The sequence below is a fragment of the Bos grunniens genome, chromosome 13, assembly GCF_055505025.1.
Source record: "Bos grunniens cultivar Pamir isolate PY7600 chromosome 13, Bosgru_T2T1.0, whole genome shotgun sequence".
NCBI classification, from domain to species: Eukaryota; Metazoa; Chordata; class Mammalia; order Artiodactyla; family Bovidae; genus Bos; species Bos grunniens.
The window spans coordinates 59014913-59028711 of record NC_141177.1 but is presented as its reverse complement, the minus strand read 5'-3'; the positions used below and the strand labels follow the sequence as shown (position 1 = coordinate 59028711).

At 39.4% G+C, this 13799-nt stretch overlaps 1 long non-coding RNA gene across 13 annotated transcripts in view; it reads left to right on the top strand.

Annotated features, from left to right (window-relative positions):
* LOC147361060 (uncharacterized) overlaps positions 1 to 13799 on the top strand; it is a 137850-nt gene that overhangs the window by 105746 nt on the left and 18305 nt on the right. For 3 of the 13 annotated variants that reach the window (XR_015139678.1, XR_015139677.1, XR_015139679.1), the window contains exons 5-6: positions 8849 to 8944; positions 12766 to 12865. This is a non-coding gene — a long non-coding RNA (uncharacterized LOC147361060). Of the gene's footprint in view, positions 1 to 1235; positions 1776 to 3721; positions 3764 to 8848; positions 8945 to 10114; positions 10375 to 12765; positions 12866 to 13799 lie in introns of those variants that run through there. The other 10 variants (XR_015139680.1, XR_015139675.1, XR_015139676.1 and 7 more) reach the window with 5 other exon arrangements.

Genomic DNA, 13799 nt, shown 5'->3' with positions numbered 1-13799 from the left:
CTTAATCCGCATGGTAACCTACAATTCAGATATTACTCTTCCTTTACAGATTAAGAAATTAAGATTTGCAGAGTTTAAATTGGTCACCATCATGTAGCTAGTGAGAGGTGAGCTGGAACTCAAACCCAAGACTACCTGGCATGAATACCTTGTCCCATTTTTATTTGTTCCCTTTCATCTCATTCCCAGTTCTTTTTTTACGATACCCGCCTTGAAATGATTTTACATTTTCCAGTGAAGAAAACCTGATGTACTCAGAATGTCCAAACCAGAATTTCTAACTCCCGTGAGAACTGCCTCTAAAACTATTAGCTTCATTTTTTTCCTGCTACAACATAAAACAAAGAGTAATGGCATGAAAAATATGACTTGACAACATCATTTATATTATAATTTTCCCCATATTATGAAGTTTATCCCTAAAACAATACCCTTTATGGCAAAATCTAGCTTACTTTTGTTCTATTGTCAACTGCAAAAATTACATTTTAGTTTTTTGAGTTTCTTTGTGTTCAGAGAGCTTGTGAGCAAATGTTTCTACACAGAAGAAAACCCCAAACTGAGAAGATTAATTCATAGTAAGTCAAATCTGACGCTAAAGTAGTTTGATCTGAGATTACCATTGACTACAAATTGCCATCTGTGCTTATTTGTTAAAGATGTCAAGTGTAATTAATTCAGTGGACCCAGTATTTGACAACCTCTGTTAACAGGATTTGCAGAATACATACTGGTATGTTAATTTTCAAATTAGAGCTGCTAAGTGTTTGTTGGTTTTGCAAAAATAGCTGCTTCTGTCCTCTGACCAAACTTTGAAAGGCCCAAAAGGGGAAAAGAAGTGATCATTTATTAAAGATGTTCTATGTGCTAAGCACTGTGCTGAGTACTTTGACCCACGTAACCCTAAGTCATCCTCCGTACTTTCTTGTAAGGGGGCAGTTATTAGATTCTTCAGTGAAAAAAGGGTTCCAGAAAGCTTTTGTTTCAGACCCCATGAGATGGGATGACTCTGACTTGAGCCTTTATGTTCAAGACTCATCATTAACATGTAAGGACTTCCTTGCTGGTCCAGTGGTTAAGACTCCACGTTTTCACTGCAGAGGGTACAGGTTTGATCTCTGGTCGCACAACAAGGATCCTGCATGCTGTGCAGGCAGCCAAAAATAAATAAATAGAAGTAAAAGACTCATTATTAACGTGTCTTTGCAGACCTGATACTCCTTTTCATGTTCTAGGGGGAAATAGAGGACAGAAAGAAGGAATCACCTTGTCACTCATGTGTTTCCTGGTCACCTCCAATGGTCAAAACCCTTAAGTCCTTCTCAGGAGACTCATGTCCTTGGACAAAGGCTAAAGGAAGAAAGCCGGCAGACTGATCTTGTTCGGATTTCGGTCAGGGAGGAATACTGTCTTGGGTAGAGGCAACAGAAAGTGGAAAGGAAGAGACTGGCGCGCCACTCTTTGTGAACAGGATCAGACAGAACACTGACAGTAGAAGGCAAAACCTGGGCTCGATCGGAACTGAAAGAAAGCCTTGGCTCTGAACCTGTTCCTCTTCCCCTAAACTTCCACCCAAGGCCTACTTCATTTTGCATATTTCCCAGCACCCCACCATTAGTCCTGTGGCTGGAGCCCCTACACTAGTTTATAGAAGCCCCCCTGAGTGTCTAGGTTAGAGAGGGTCTCCCCATTGTCAGGCCTCAGAAGTTAGAAGGGACAGCTGAGGAGGAAATCCAAGTCCCACTGCAGTAGGGAAATAAAGTGCTTTTCTGATATCTCAGCTTTAAAAGGAATTTATTTCCCATGGTATAATTGTTAGAAATGGTGTAAGACTCTGAAGTATTATTGGAGTTAAGCTCCAGCAACAATTTGCAAGAAATGGTTTTGTTTTGTTTTTATGAACTGGCCTGGGAACCTAACAACCACAAACAACATAATTTTCTAAGAAAGTGTCTTCCCAATTTCCTATTTAAAAAAATTTTAAATATATCATAAGTTGGGTCTAGCTTAAAGTTGATGAACTATGGGAAGTACAATCAAAAGAATCTTAAAAAATTCCCCAAATAGGGGAAATAGGAATGTAACAATTGAATACAATAAGTGAAATTAGAAATGGTTCACAAAAGGAGATGCTAAAATTGGGGCAAAATGGAGGGAAAAAACTTAATGTACTTTGAAATGATTAAGTAATTTACAAAACACATTAATCTTCAAATTTCTACATTATGAAATCAACCCTAAATATTCATTGGAAGGACTGATGCTGAAGCTGAAGCTCCAATACTTTGCCCACCTGATGCGAAGAGCTGACTCATTAGAAAAGACCCTGACACTGGGAAAGATTGAAGGCAGGAGGAGAAGGTGACGACAGAGGATAAGATGATTGGATGGCATCACTGACTCAATGACATGAGTTTGAGCAAACTCTGGGAGACAGTGAAGTACAGGGAAGCTTGGAAGTACAGGGAAGTCCATGGGGTCACAAAAAGTCAGATTCAACTGAGGGACTGACAACAACAATTAGCATTTATCTCAGATAACATACATCTACCATGACATAAAATACACATCAAATATATGAATCTCTTTATTCATTTACTCATTTACTTTTATTTAAAATTTTATGGATTTATACTAGACACATGTGCAACTGTGTACTATAGTTTTTTCAGAAACAAATTTGTAGTATTAAATATGCATCAAAGTTCTTAAATCATGCCTCTTACATTTTATAATCTTTCCGTATCCCCATTATCCCCATTTTACTTTTGTAATTTTCAGGATTGTCTGGACTTTTGCTAAGTGAAGGTTTTCTTCTATATTTTTATTTCTGGGTTTCTGCATTTTACTGGACCTTAAATTTATTTATGTACAGTCATAAGCTAAAAGAAAAAAAATCCTTGCTTACTTTCTAGGCAAGGTATGGTAACTGAGGAAATACTTGCTGTTCCTTTAATATTTTTCTACATAATTGGATCTATTTTAGCAGTCTGAGCTATTGCAGCTATTATGAACTGAACAATGGAGGAAGGCCAATTATTCCAAAGCTGAATTTAACTGTGGCTCACCTTATACAGCTATCGCTCTTCAAAATCAACTACAATCCAACATGCATTTTCTGAAGAATTCAAGAGGCAGGCAGATCAACACCATGAAACAGCGTCATTTTAAAGTGTAACATTAGACATTAAGAATCTTGGACCATCTGTGCTGCAATTCTGCTTCTTAGAGTTCCTGGCCAATGGTACTCTTAAATACATTTTAAAAATGCAGATTGATGGTTAGGAACTATATCAAAGAATTTTTATTCATAAAAATCTTCTATATGAGAGGCATCTTCTCATATATGCTGTGTATTCAGTATAAATGAGTCCTCCCAAAATTAGCCTCAAAATTGGCTTGAGCAAACAGCTGTAAGAATTAGGGGAAGTGCATATGCTAAGATGAAAATCCAAATGAAAGGTACCAGTTGAAAGAGACTGGAAAATTAGGTAATAAAATTCAGTTTAAAAATAGCAAGTGGGTAACATAGACTGCTGATATGGCCTCTGTGTGTCTGGGGTTGATGCCACTGAAGCAAACCTGATACCCAGAAGCTCCTAAGGTAACTGATTGACTTCTCTTTGCCGTAAGAAAAATGGCAGCTTGAGTGATGTTTGTCTTCAGCACCTCCTTACTTTATGTGACTCCCATCATTGCTCATCTCAACATCTTATTTCAGTTTCCTGAGTGTTTGGGATCCCTCTGCTTCTTCCATCCTCTGGTAAGTATCCCAGGTCCTTGATCTTTCTTACCCATCAAAGCATATCTGAAATGCATTCAGTTCCCTTAGGGCACGTCTCCCACTGAGGTAGCAGCATAGCATGACTTGGGAATCAGACAAGGCTTCCAAATTCTGGCTTGGATACTTACTAACTGTGAGACCTTGAGTGATATATATAATCCTTTTGAGCATCATGTGCAAAAGTAAAATTAGCATAATAGTAGGAGGAGCTAACAAGATTGTTGTGAGTATTACAACACACAGCATATTTGAAGTGCTTGGTATTATATCCGAAAAACAGTGAAGGTCTAGTAAATAAAAGGTACTATAAATAATTTTATAACATACAGTAAAAAGAACCCAGACTTTTACATTAGTGAAAAATCTAGCAAAAAATGTATCAATTCAGTTTAGTTCAGTCGCTCAGTCGTGTCTGACTCTTTGCGACCCCATGAATCACAGCACGCCAGGCCTCCCTGTCCATCACCAACTCCTGGAGTTTACTCAGACTCATGTCCATTGAGTTGGTGATGCCATCCAGCCATCTCATCCTCTGTCGTCCCCTTCTCCCCCTGCCCCAAATCCCTCCCAGCATCAGGGTCTTTTCCAATGAGTCAACTCTTTGCATGAGGTGGCCCAAGTATTAGAGTTTCAGCTTTAGCATCAGTCCTTCCAATGAACACCCAGGACTGATCTCCTTTAGAATGGACTGGTTGGATCTCCTTGCAGTCCAAGGGACTCTCAAGAGTTTCCTCCAACACCACAGTTCAAAAGCATCAATTCTTCAGCGCTCAGCTTTCTTCACAGTCCAACTCTCACATCCATACATGACCACTGGAAAAGCCTTGACTAGACGGACCTATGTTGGCAAAGTAATGTCTCTGCTTTTGAATATGCTATCTAGGTTGGTCATAACTTTCCTTCCAAGGAGTAAGCATCTTTTAATTTCATGGCTGCAGTCACCATCTGCAGTGATTTTGGAGCCCCAGAAAATAAAGTCTGACACTGTTTCCCCATCTATTTCCCATGAAGTGGTGGGACCGGATGCCATGATCTTCGTTTTCTGAATGTTGAGCTTTAGGCCAACTTTTTCACTCTCCTCTTTCACTTTCATCAAGAGTCTTTTTAATTCCTCTTCACTTTCTGCCATAAGGGTGGTGTCGTCTGCATATCTGAGGTTATTGATATTTCTCCCAGCAATCTTGATTCCAGCTTGTGCTTCTTCCAGCCCAGCATTTCTCCATGTCCAGTTCTAACTGTTGCTTCCTGACCTGCATATAGGTTTCTCAAGAGGCAGATCAGGTGGTCTGGTATTCCCATCTCTTTCAGAATTTTCCACAGTTTATTGTGATCCACACAGTCAAAGACTTTGGCATAGTCAATAAAGCAGAAATAGATGTTTTTCTGGAACTCTCTTGCTTTTTTGATGATCCAGTGGATGTTGGCAATTTGATCTGTGGTTCCTCTGCCTTTTCTAAAACCAGCTTGAACATCTGGAAGTTCACGGTTCACGTATTGCTGAAGCCTGGCTTGGAGAATTTTGAGCATTACTTTACTACCGTGTGAGATGAGTGCAATTGTGTGGAAGTTTGAGCATTGTTTGGCATTGCCTTTCTTTGGTATAAGTACTCTATAAGAAAAATTACAAAACTTTATTGGGAGAAAGGAAGGAAGATCTAAATAAATAGAGTGATATGCCATCTACATGGATTGAAAGAGTTGACATAGTAAGGATTTAAATTTTTCCCAAATCAGTCTCAATATTCAATGGCATCCCAATTAAAACCCCAAGAGACTGATTTTCATTTTAGCCAGCTGATATTAAACTTTTAAAGAAATAAAAAATTCCCAAGAATATTCAAGACACACTGGAAGAAGAGTTATGAGGAAAGAGGATTTCTTCTGCCAAATATCAGTCATGACTGTATGGAATTATTGCAGATAAAGAGACTCCTGAAAAAGAATAAGGATACCCAAAACAGACTCAGGCATAAATTGATATGATTTGTGACTAAGGAGGCAGTCCAGAACAATTGGAGAAATGATGATCTTCTTGATAAATAATGCTGGTATAACAGTATCTAAATGTGAAAAGAAGGCTTCTATGATGGCTCAGTGGGTAAAGAATCTGCCTGCAATGCAGGAGACACAGGAGATACAGGTTCAATCCCTGGGTCAGGAAGATCTCCTGGAAGAAGAAATGGCAACCACTCCATTATTCTTGCCTGGAGAATCTCATGGACAGAAGAGCCTGGCTGGCTACAGTCTATTGGGTCACAAAGAGTCGGACACAGCTGAGCAACTGAGCACAGCACAAATGTGAAAAGAATCAAACTGGACCCCTTCCTCACACCACACACAAAAATCAGCTTCATGTGGATTATAAATTTAAATGTGAGAACAAACATTTTAAAATGCTTAATTAAACTCATGAAAAGGCACCACAAATAGTGTGAAATTATAAGCCACAGAAGGAAATGATATCTGCAACATATAATCAACATAGATTTGTATCCACAAATCAATTAGAAAAAGGCAGACAACCCAATGAAAAGAGCAAACGTCTTGAATAAGCACTTCACAAAAAAAGGAAATCTAAATAATGAATAAGAATATTCCAAGATGCTCAAGTTCATTAATAATTGTAAAGTACAAGCCGAGATCCTAGGGCACACACAGGAGTGCCAAAATTAAAACTTTGATAATAACAAATGTTGGCTGGGATGTGGAGAGCTCTCATACACTGTTGGTAGTCGTAGAAATTAGTACGATTACTTTGGAAGACAGTTTACATTTTCCAGTAAAATTGGAGCTACACATACTTCGCAACATAGCAATCCTACTCCTGGATATATCCCTAGAGAAATCCGCACAACTGTGTCTCAGGAGATATATAAGAGTGTTCCAAGCAGAATTTTGATAATGATCTTCAACTGTAAATGAACCAAATGTCCATTAACAGTAAAATGGCCATAAACATTAAGTGAATGACTAAATCGTGGTACATCCATTAGCACATTGCAATCCTACAACAATGTAAAAGGAGAAAATAGAGGGTTTTTGGTGAGGAGGAAGAATCTTATGAACACAATACTGATCAAAAGAGCAAGGCACATAAGACTGCATACAATTTATTTTTAATTGATATAAAATTGAAAAATAAGAGAAAGCACATTTCATAGGGAATAAAGCTATAAGGAAGCTAGGAGGGTTAGGACTACCCTAGGAGAGCTAGGACAAGACCTCCCTCCAGAATAATCAGGGCAGTGGTCACCTCTTTGAATTGGAAGTGTCACAGTGGGGACTTCAGAGGAGCAACCAATATTTCATTTTAAATCTTGGACATGGGTTACAAGCATATTTACTACATAATTATACATTCCAATGTATGTTTGTGTCCTTTTTCATTCTTCTTTGTGTGTGTAATATGTCAAAAGAGAAAAGAAAAAAAATATGCCCACCAGAAAGAGAATCATGGTGGTACCATTTTAGAATTAAAATAAAGTGCTGTTATTATCCAGCCTCTGTGCTTTGAACATAAAACCTGTGTCATGCTGACATATTGAGCAACTTTACAAGTGTCATTGACAAACAATATTTGATGTTAAATAGCAAGATAACTTATATAAATTAAGCACTTACTAGGTCCCAGGCAATGTGCTAAGGGTCCAACACACAGCTTATTTAATCCTCTCCATAATGCTGGGAGGTAAGTGTTATGATTGTTTTACAAATGAGGGTAATGTATGTTTGTCAGAAAAGTGTTTGTATAAAGTCTCACTCAGATTGAGGAAATGGCAGAGGTGAACTCCAACCCAGGTCAGTTTGACTGTCCAGCTGGCTTGCTGAGCCACTGTCCTGTTTCCCTCCTTTGTGAGCATTTAGACTTGGTCATTAATAACAAAATCTTATGGATTAAAGATCTAAACATAAGACCAGAAACTATAAAACTCCTAGAGGAGAACATAGGCAAAACACTCTCCGACACACATCACAGCAGGATCCTCTATGACCCACCTCCCAGAATATTGGAAATAAAAGGAAAAATAAACAAATGGGACCTAATTAAACTTAAAAGCTTCTGCACAACAAAGGAAACTATAAGCAAGGTGAAAAGACAGCCTTCAGAATGGGAGAAAATAATAGCAAATGAAGCAACAGACAAACAACTAATCTCAAAAATATACAAGCAACTCCTACAGCTCAATTCCAGAAAAATAAATGACCCAATCAAAAAATGAGCCAAAGAACTAAATAGACATTTCTCCAAAGAAGACATACAGATGGCTAACAAACACATGAAAAGATGCTCATCACTCATTATCAGAGAAATGCAAATCAAAACCACTATGAGGTACCATTTCACGCCAGTCAGAATGGCTGCGATCCAAAAGTCTACAAATAATAAATGCTGGAGAGGGTGTGGAGAAAAGGGAACCCTCTTACACTGTTGGTGGGAATGCAAACTAGTACAGCCACTATGGAGAACAGTGTGGAGATTCCTTAAAAAACTGGAAATAGAACTCCCTTATGATCCAGCAATCCCACTGCTGGGCATATACACTGAGGAAACCAGAAGGGAAAGAGACACGTGTACCCCAATGTTCATCGCAGCACTGTTTATAATAGCCAGGACAGGGAAGCAACCTAGATGTCCATCAGCAGATGAATGGATAAGAAAGCAGTGGTACATATACACAATGGAGTATTACTCAGCCATTAAAAAGAATACATTTGAATCAGTTCTAATGAGGTGGATGAAACTGGAGCCTATTATACAGAGTGAAGTAAGCCAGAAAGAAAAACACCAATACAGTATACTAACGCATATATATGGAATTTAGAAAGATGGTAACAATAACCCTGTATACAAGACAGCAAAAGAGACACTGATGTATAGAACAGTCTTTTGGACTCTATGGGAGAGGGAGAGGGTGGGATGATTTGGGAGAATGGCATTGAAATATGTATAACATCATATATGAAACGAGTCGCCAGTAAAAAAAAAAACACACAAAATCTTGAGCATAACAAGATGACTGCTATATAGAGATGGTTCCTACAGCCTGGCATTCATTCCCATAGACATCTACACAACAAGCTCCATGTTGGACTTTGTGGCTGCAAAGAGGGAAATGACACCAGCCCTGCCCTCGGAGCTCCTGATCTGGGAAGAGTCTAGTAAGTAAACAAATAAACAAAGCAGTAGTCTATGGGTTTCTAAAGTGGAGTGAGGATACTCAAGGCTGGAAGAAGGAAATAGGTAAAGGTAAGAGAAGATACTTTAAATCATATCCTTTTAACCAACCAACCAAACTTCTTTATTACCTATCCTTCTTTATTACTCATTTCTATACTTGTCTCCTGGAGAAGGCAATGTCAACCCACTCCAGTACTCTTGCCTGGAAAATCCCATGGGCAGAGGAGCCTGGTGGGCTGCAGTCCATGGGGTCACTAAGAGTTGGACACGACTGAGTGACTTCACTTTCACTTTTTACTTTCATGCATTGGAGAAGGAAATGGCAACCCACTCCAGTGTTCATGCCTGGAGAATCCCAGGGACAGGGGAGCCTGGTGGCCTGCTGTCTATGGGGTCGCACAGAGTTGGACATGACTGAAGTGACTTAGCAGCAGCAGCAGCAGCAGCAACATACTTGTCTCCAATTACTTTGGAGCTAACTTTATCCCATAACTTGCTTTTTAACTGGACTCCAAGTTTTTCCATTCTTTGTTTTAGAAGGTGTGATTTTTTTGGTTCCTCTTCTTTCTATCCTCACGCCCCCCACCCCAGCTTCCACACCTCTACTCCCCTCCTGCTCCCTCTCCTCTGCTTCCTCTTCATTCAGCTTAAGTCATACCTTGTCCCTTAATGCCTCGATCAAGTACACCTTTCTCTGTAAATCTCATGACACCCCTCCCCCCTACTCTGGAAGTGAGTGCTATCTTTCTGACATTCTTCTACTTTTTATGTATGTTATTTTTATAGTATTATCACATATTTACTCTTGTATCATAATTATTTATGTGCATGTTTTGTCCCCTCTGCTACAGTGCAAGTTCCTTTAGCCCAGAGACCACGATTAATTTCTCTTTGTGTTCATCTGCCTTGCGAGATAGAAATGGACACATAACCATAGCTGAGAGGTATTTTGGCAGCAACATGACTGAACTTTTAGGTAGTTGTATGGGTCTTCTGGAGTAAAGGTATCATAAATACTGTAATAACAGCTTATATTATGTTAATATTTTAAGACATTTTTAGATGGGACAAATGGAATCTACAAAGAGGGATGGTATTCATAGGTGAAAGACTATTGAAATTATTTATGAAAATATTTTCTCCTTTTTCAGGAAACATCATTTATGAAGTAATAGCCAAGTTTTCACAAGTATAGAATAATATAAAGGAAAGAATATGGAAATCACCATTGATCTATGTTACCCTGCTCATGAATTCGACCATTAGCAGCAATAATTGTGGAATTTAGAACATACTATATGTTACATAAGTACCACATTACTTTATATTTGTGATTGTTTTATTTTTGCTTGTAATATGGGATAAAGTCACTAAAATCCTTCCAATATTCTGCATTGGAAATTGCTTCTAATTCTGTTTCTCAAGTGGATTTCTCTTCATTTCTTTATTACAGCTTTTTCTGTGTTTTTCTCTATTGGAAAAGTTTTCCAGCTACTAGACCTACAGAGTAGGTAGAAAATTTGATGAAAATTTATGAAAGCTTGATGACCTTTAGAGATCTTGCCTTGAAATTTCCTTTTGTTTTTTAAATGTTTGGTGTTAAATGGTTCCGAGGGAGCTGCACTGTGTAGCTACCCAAAAGTTCAATGTAACGCACTCAAGTTAACTGCTTCAGAGGTGTACATCCAAAAGAGAATGATTGATAGAAAAGATGCAACTGTTAATGAAGGCCAATAGGAAGCTAGCTGCAATTCCAAATTTCTCATTTCCCTGATGGTGTCTGGGGCCACCTCACACCTTCTCCCTGGAACCATTTGAATTCCTTCTGTGGTTCCTTCTGAGAGATCATAGCTCTGATCTCCCCTAGCCTCAGCTTCGTACATGGCTGTTGCCCTCATGAAACCATAGACCAAAACTGGATACTGTCTCTTGGTTGGGCTCTTCCAGAGATCCCTTGGGATTATCAGTGGGTCTTTAAGGGAGTACAGGAAGAGAGGTAGGTGCAGACAGCAGTCCTAGGTCTGGGCCTCATGGCAAATAGGGACATTTTCCATATATAACATCATTCTGGTGGCTGACCCAGAAGAAGCGCATCTGCTTTTTGCAGTGACTTCCAACCACTTTTGATCCTTCAGTGGTCAAAAAAAATAGAGCATGTCCCCAATATATGTATTTTCAATGTATGCAAAAATAGAAATGAAGAAGCAATGAGATAAATAAATAAGTGCAAATAAGAGCTCTACTATTTTCTTCTAATGTCACAATGGATCATCTTACAGACCCCACCTTGGGCATCACTGCTTGCGTGGTGATCCGTTCTTCCATGGTGAAGGGTGTCTCAGCCACCATCTGTCTCTTCTGCTGCTCCTGGGCTAAGAGCTAATATCTCTCGATGTCATGGTTCCTCCTACCATAGCTGTGTGTCTCTCTACTTTGCCTCCTTTAGTGCCCATTCACTCTGGATGCATCATACAAACTCTTTTAAGTAAGACTTCGGCTTTCAATGCAGGGGGCCCAGGTTCGATCTGTGGTTGGGGAGCTAAGATCCCACATGTCTTGCAACCAAAAAAAAACCCCGAAAAACCATAAAACAGAAGCAGTATTGTAACAAATTCAATAAAAGCTTTAAAAAAAGAAACAGGTTCACTACTCTGTGTGGAACTCTTCTCTGGACAGATCTTTCCTGCTAGGCCCCAAGAGGACCGCTGACCAGCTTAGATAGCTTTGTGGAACTGGGAGTTTGGCCATGGTGAAGCCATCTACAGCCTGGGTTATAGATCTATGATTATAAATCCTGATGCAATTCTTCCTTTCTTGTTTGGTCTGCAGCTTCAAACAACCCCCAACCCATCAACTGCAGAGCCACAATTTGTGTATGATGCCCATTAAGGGGACGCCCCCCCTACTTCTCCCGATGTCCCCAGTAAAGAAACAGTCTTTCAATCCACTTTTTGTTAATAGAAGTCCCTTCCCCTGGGAAGGAAATACAAGTTTTCAGGATAATCTGGCACATCTCAGGGTGAGTCCTCTTGGCATACTTAACCCTTCTCCAGGAGGTATAAGGGTGAACCTTTGCCTACCTTTCCCTCCTCGTTGAGAATTTTAGATCTAGGACCACCTGATAGCAAGAATTTTTCTGGGTCTTCTTTTTTCCCAGAGCCTATGGATATTTGTCCAAACTGCATCCATGCCACAGGGCTCAAGGTGTATACATGTGCTGTGTGTCCTGGAGAAGATGAGGCTGCTTCCGGCTCTGCTCCGTCTGTGTGATGCAGGGAGCATGGGGCTAAGAGCCTGGGCTCTGCAGCTGGCCTGCTGGGGTCCATGGTCCAGGGTCAGCCACACATTTGTGCTGTGATGTTAACACTTATCTCTTTGTGCGTTGGTTTCCTTCTCTGTGAAATGGCAATAATAATAGAACTTGCCTCATAGGATTATTGTGAATTAAGGTACAAATGCTGAGACTTCCCTGGTGGTTCAGCAGTAAAGATTCTGCCCTTCCAATGTAGGGGGTGCAAGTTCTGTCTCTGGCTGGGTAACTAAGATCCCACATGTCCCATGGCCAAAAATTTTTTTAAAAAGCCCAAATCAAACAAACAAAAAACCTCTGTGCCTGTGGTGATAGTTGCACAACTGTGTAAATATACCAAAATTCACTGAATTGTGCAAGTCAAGCAAGTGAATTGTATGGTATTTAAATTATAACTCAATAAAAAATTTAAAACAGATACAAGTGCTTATTACAGTTAGCATTCAATAAATTCCTAAGGGGAATAATAGCCTTTGTGTGGTTTTTTTCCAGACTATGAGGGCTTATTGGACTTCTCGCTGAAACCACCAAAGATGAACAAAGCGGATGGATGGACTTAGTTACTTATAAAACACAGGAACAGCAAACTGGGGTAGGCCTTGTTCACTGCTCTGTCTTCAGTTCCGAACCCTATCCCTGGTACAATGTAGACACTCAATAAATATTAGTTATTGGTCTAGAAAATGTTAGGAGATACACTTACATAAAAGTAAGTATTCTTTAACGGATTTTAATAAATTTTTCTCTGCTGAAAGAAAATGCATTGATGCTAATAGACTCTGGGAATGTGTAAGGGTCATTTCCATTTATTGACTGCCTCCCTCTCCCCCAGCCAGATATGTTACATAATACACATAAAATCCTCAGAGGTAGGTATTAGTGATCACATTTCACCAATGGGAAACTGAACTTCACACAGTTTGTGACCTTCATGAGGGTGACAGGGCTCTACGTGACAGAAAGGGGATGTGAATCCAAGCTACACAGATGGCTCTGAAGTCAGAGACTTTTCTGCTGATTTATTTCCCAGTGGTGAGGACAGCTCAGAGGAAGAGCTGCTCTCTAGTGCCTCAAACATCCAGAACTTTGAGATGAAGAGCCAGTCACTCTGGGATATAGGGTCCTCATGCTTCCTAGATATGTCATGTAATCCACCCACCATCATTGAGTTCCTAAACTGGTCATCAGAAACTGATGTTTATCCAATCAGAATTAAGAGGCAGACAAATTTCTACACTAAATTCAAGTGCTTGATGAACTTTTCATCATAGGCTTGTCTTGTTTGATATTTCTTATCCTAAAAAATGCAGAATTTAGTTGATACATCACACAAGAAGGATCAAAACTCAGAGATGTAAAATATATATTGGGGAGCCAGGAGAAAACTGCAGAGAGTGTAGAATGGGGTGGTTAATTTCAGGCTTTCATTAGCATCTGCAAAAAAAAAAAAAAGTTAATGCCTACTTACCTTCAAACCAAAGGGGAGTTTGCAGGAAGCATTATTTAATGTTTTTAAAAAATAGGGT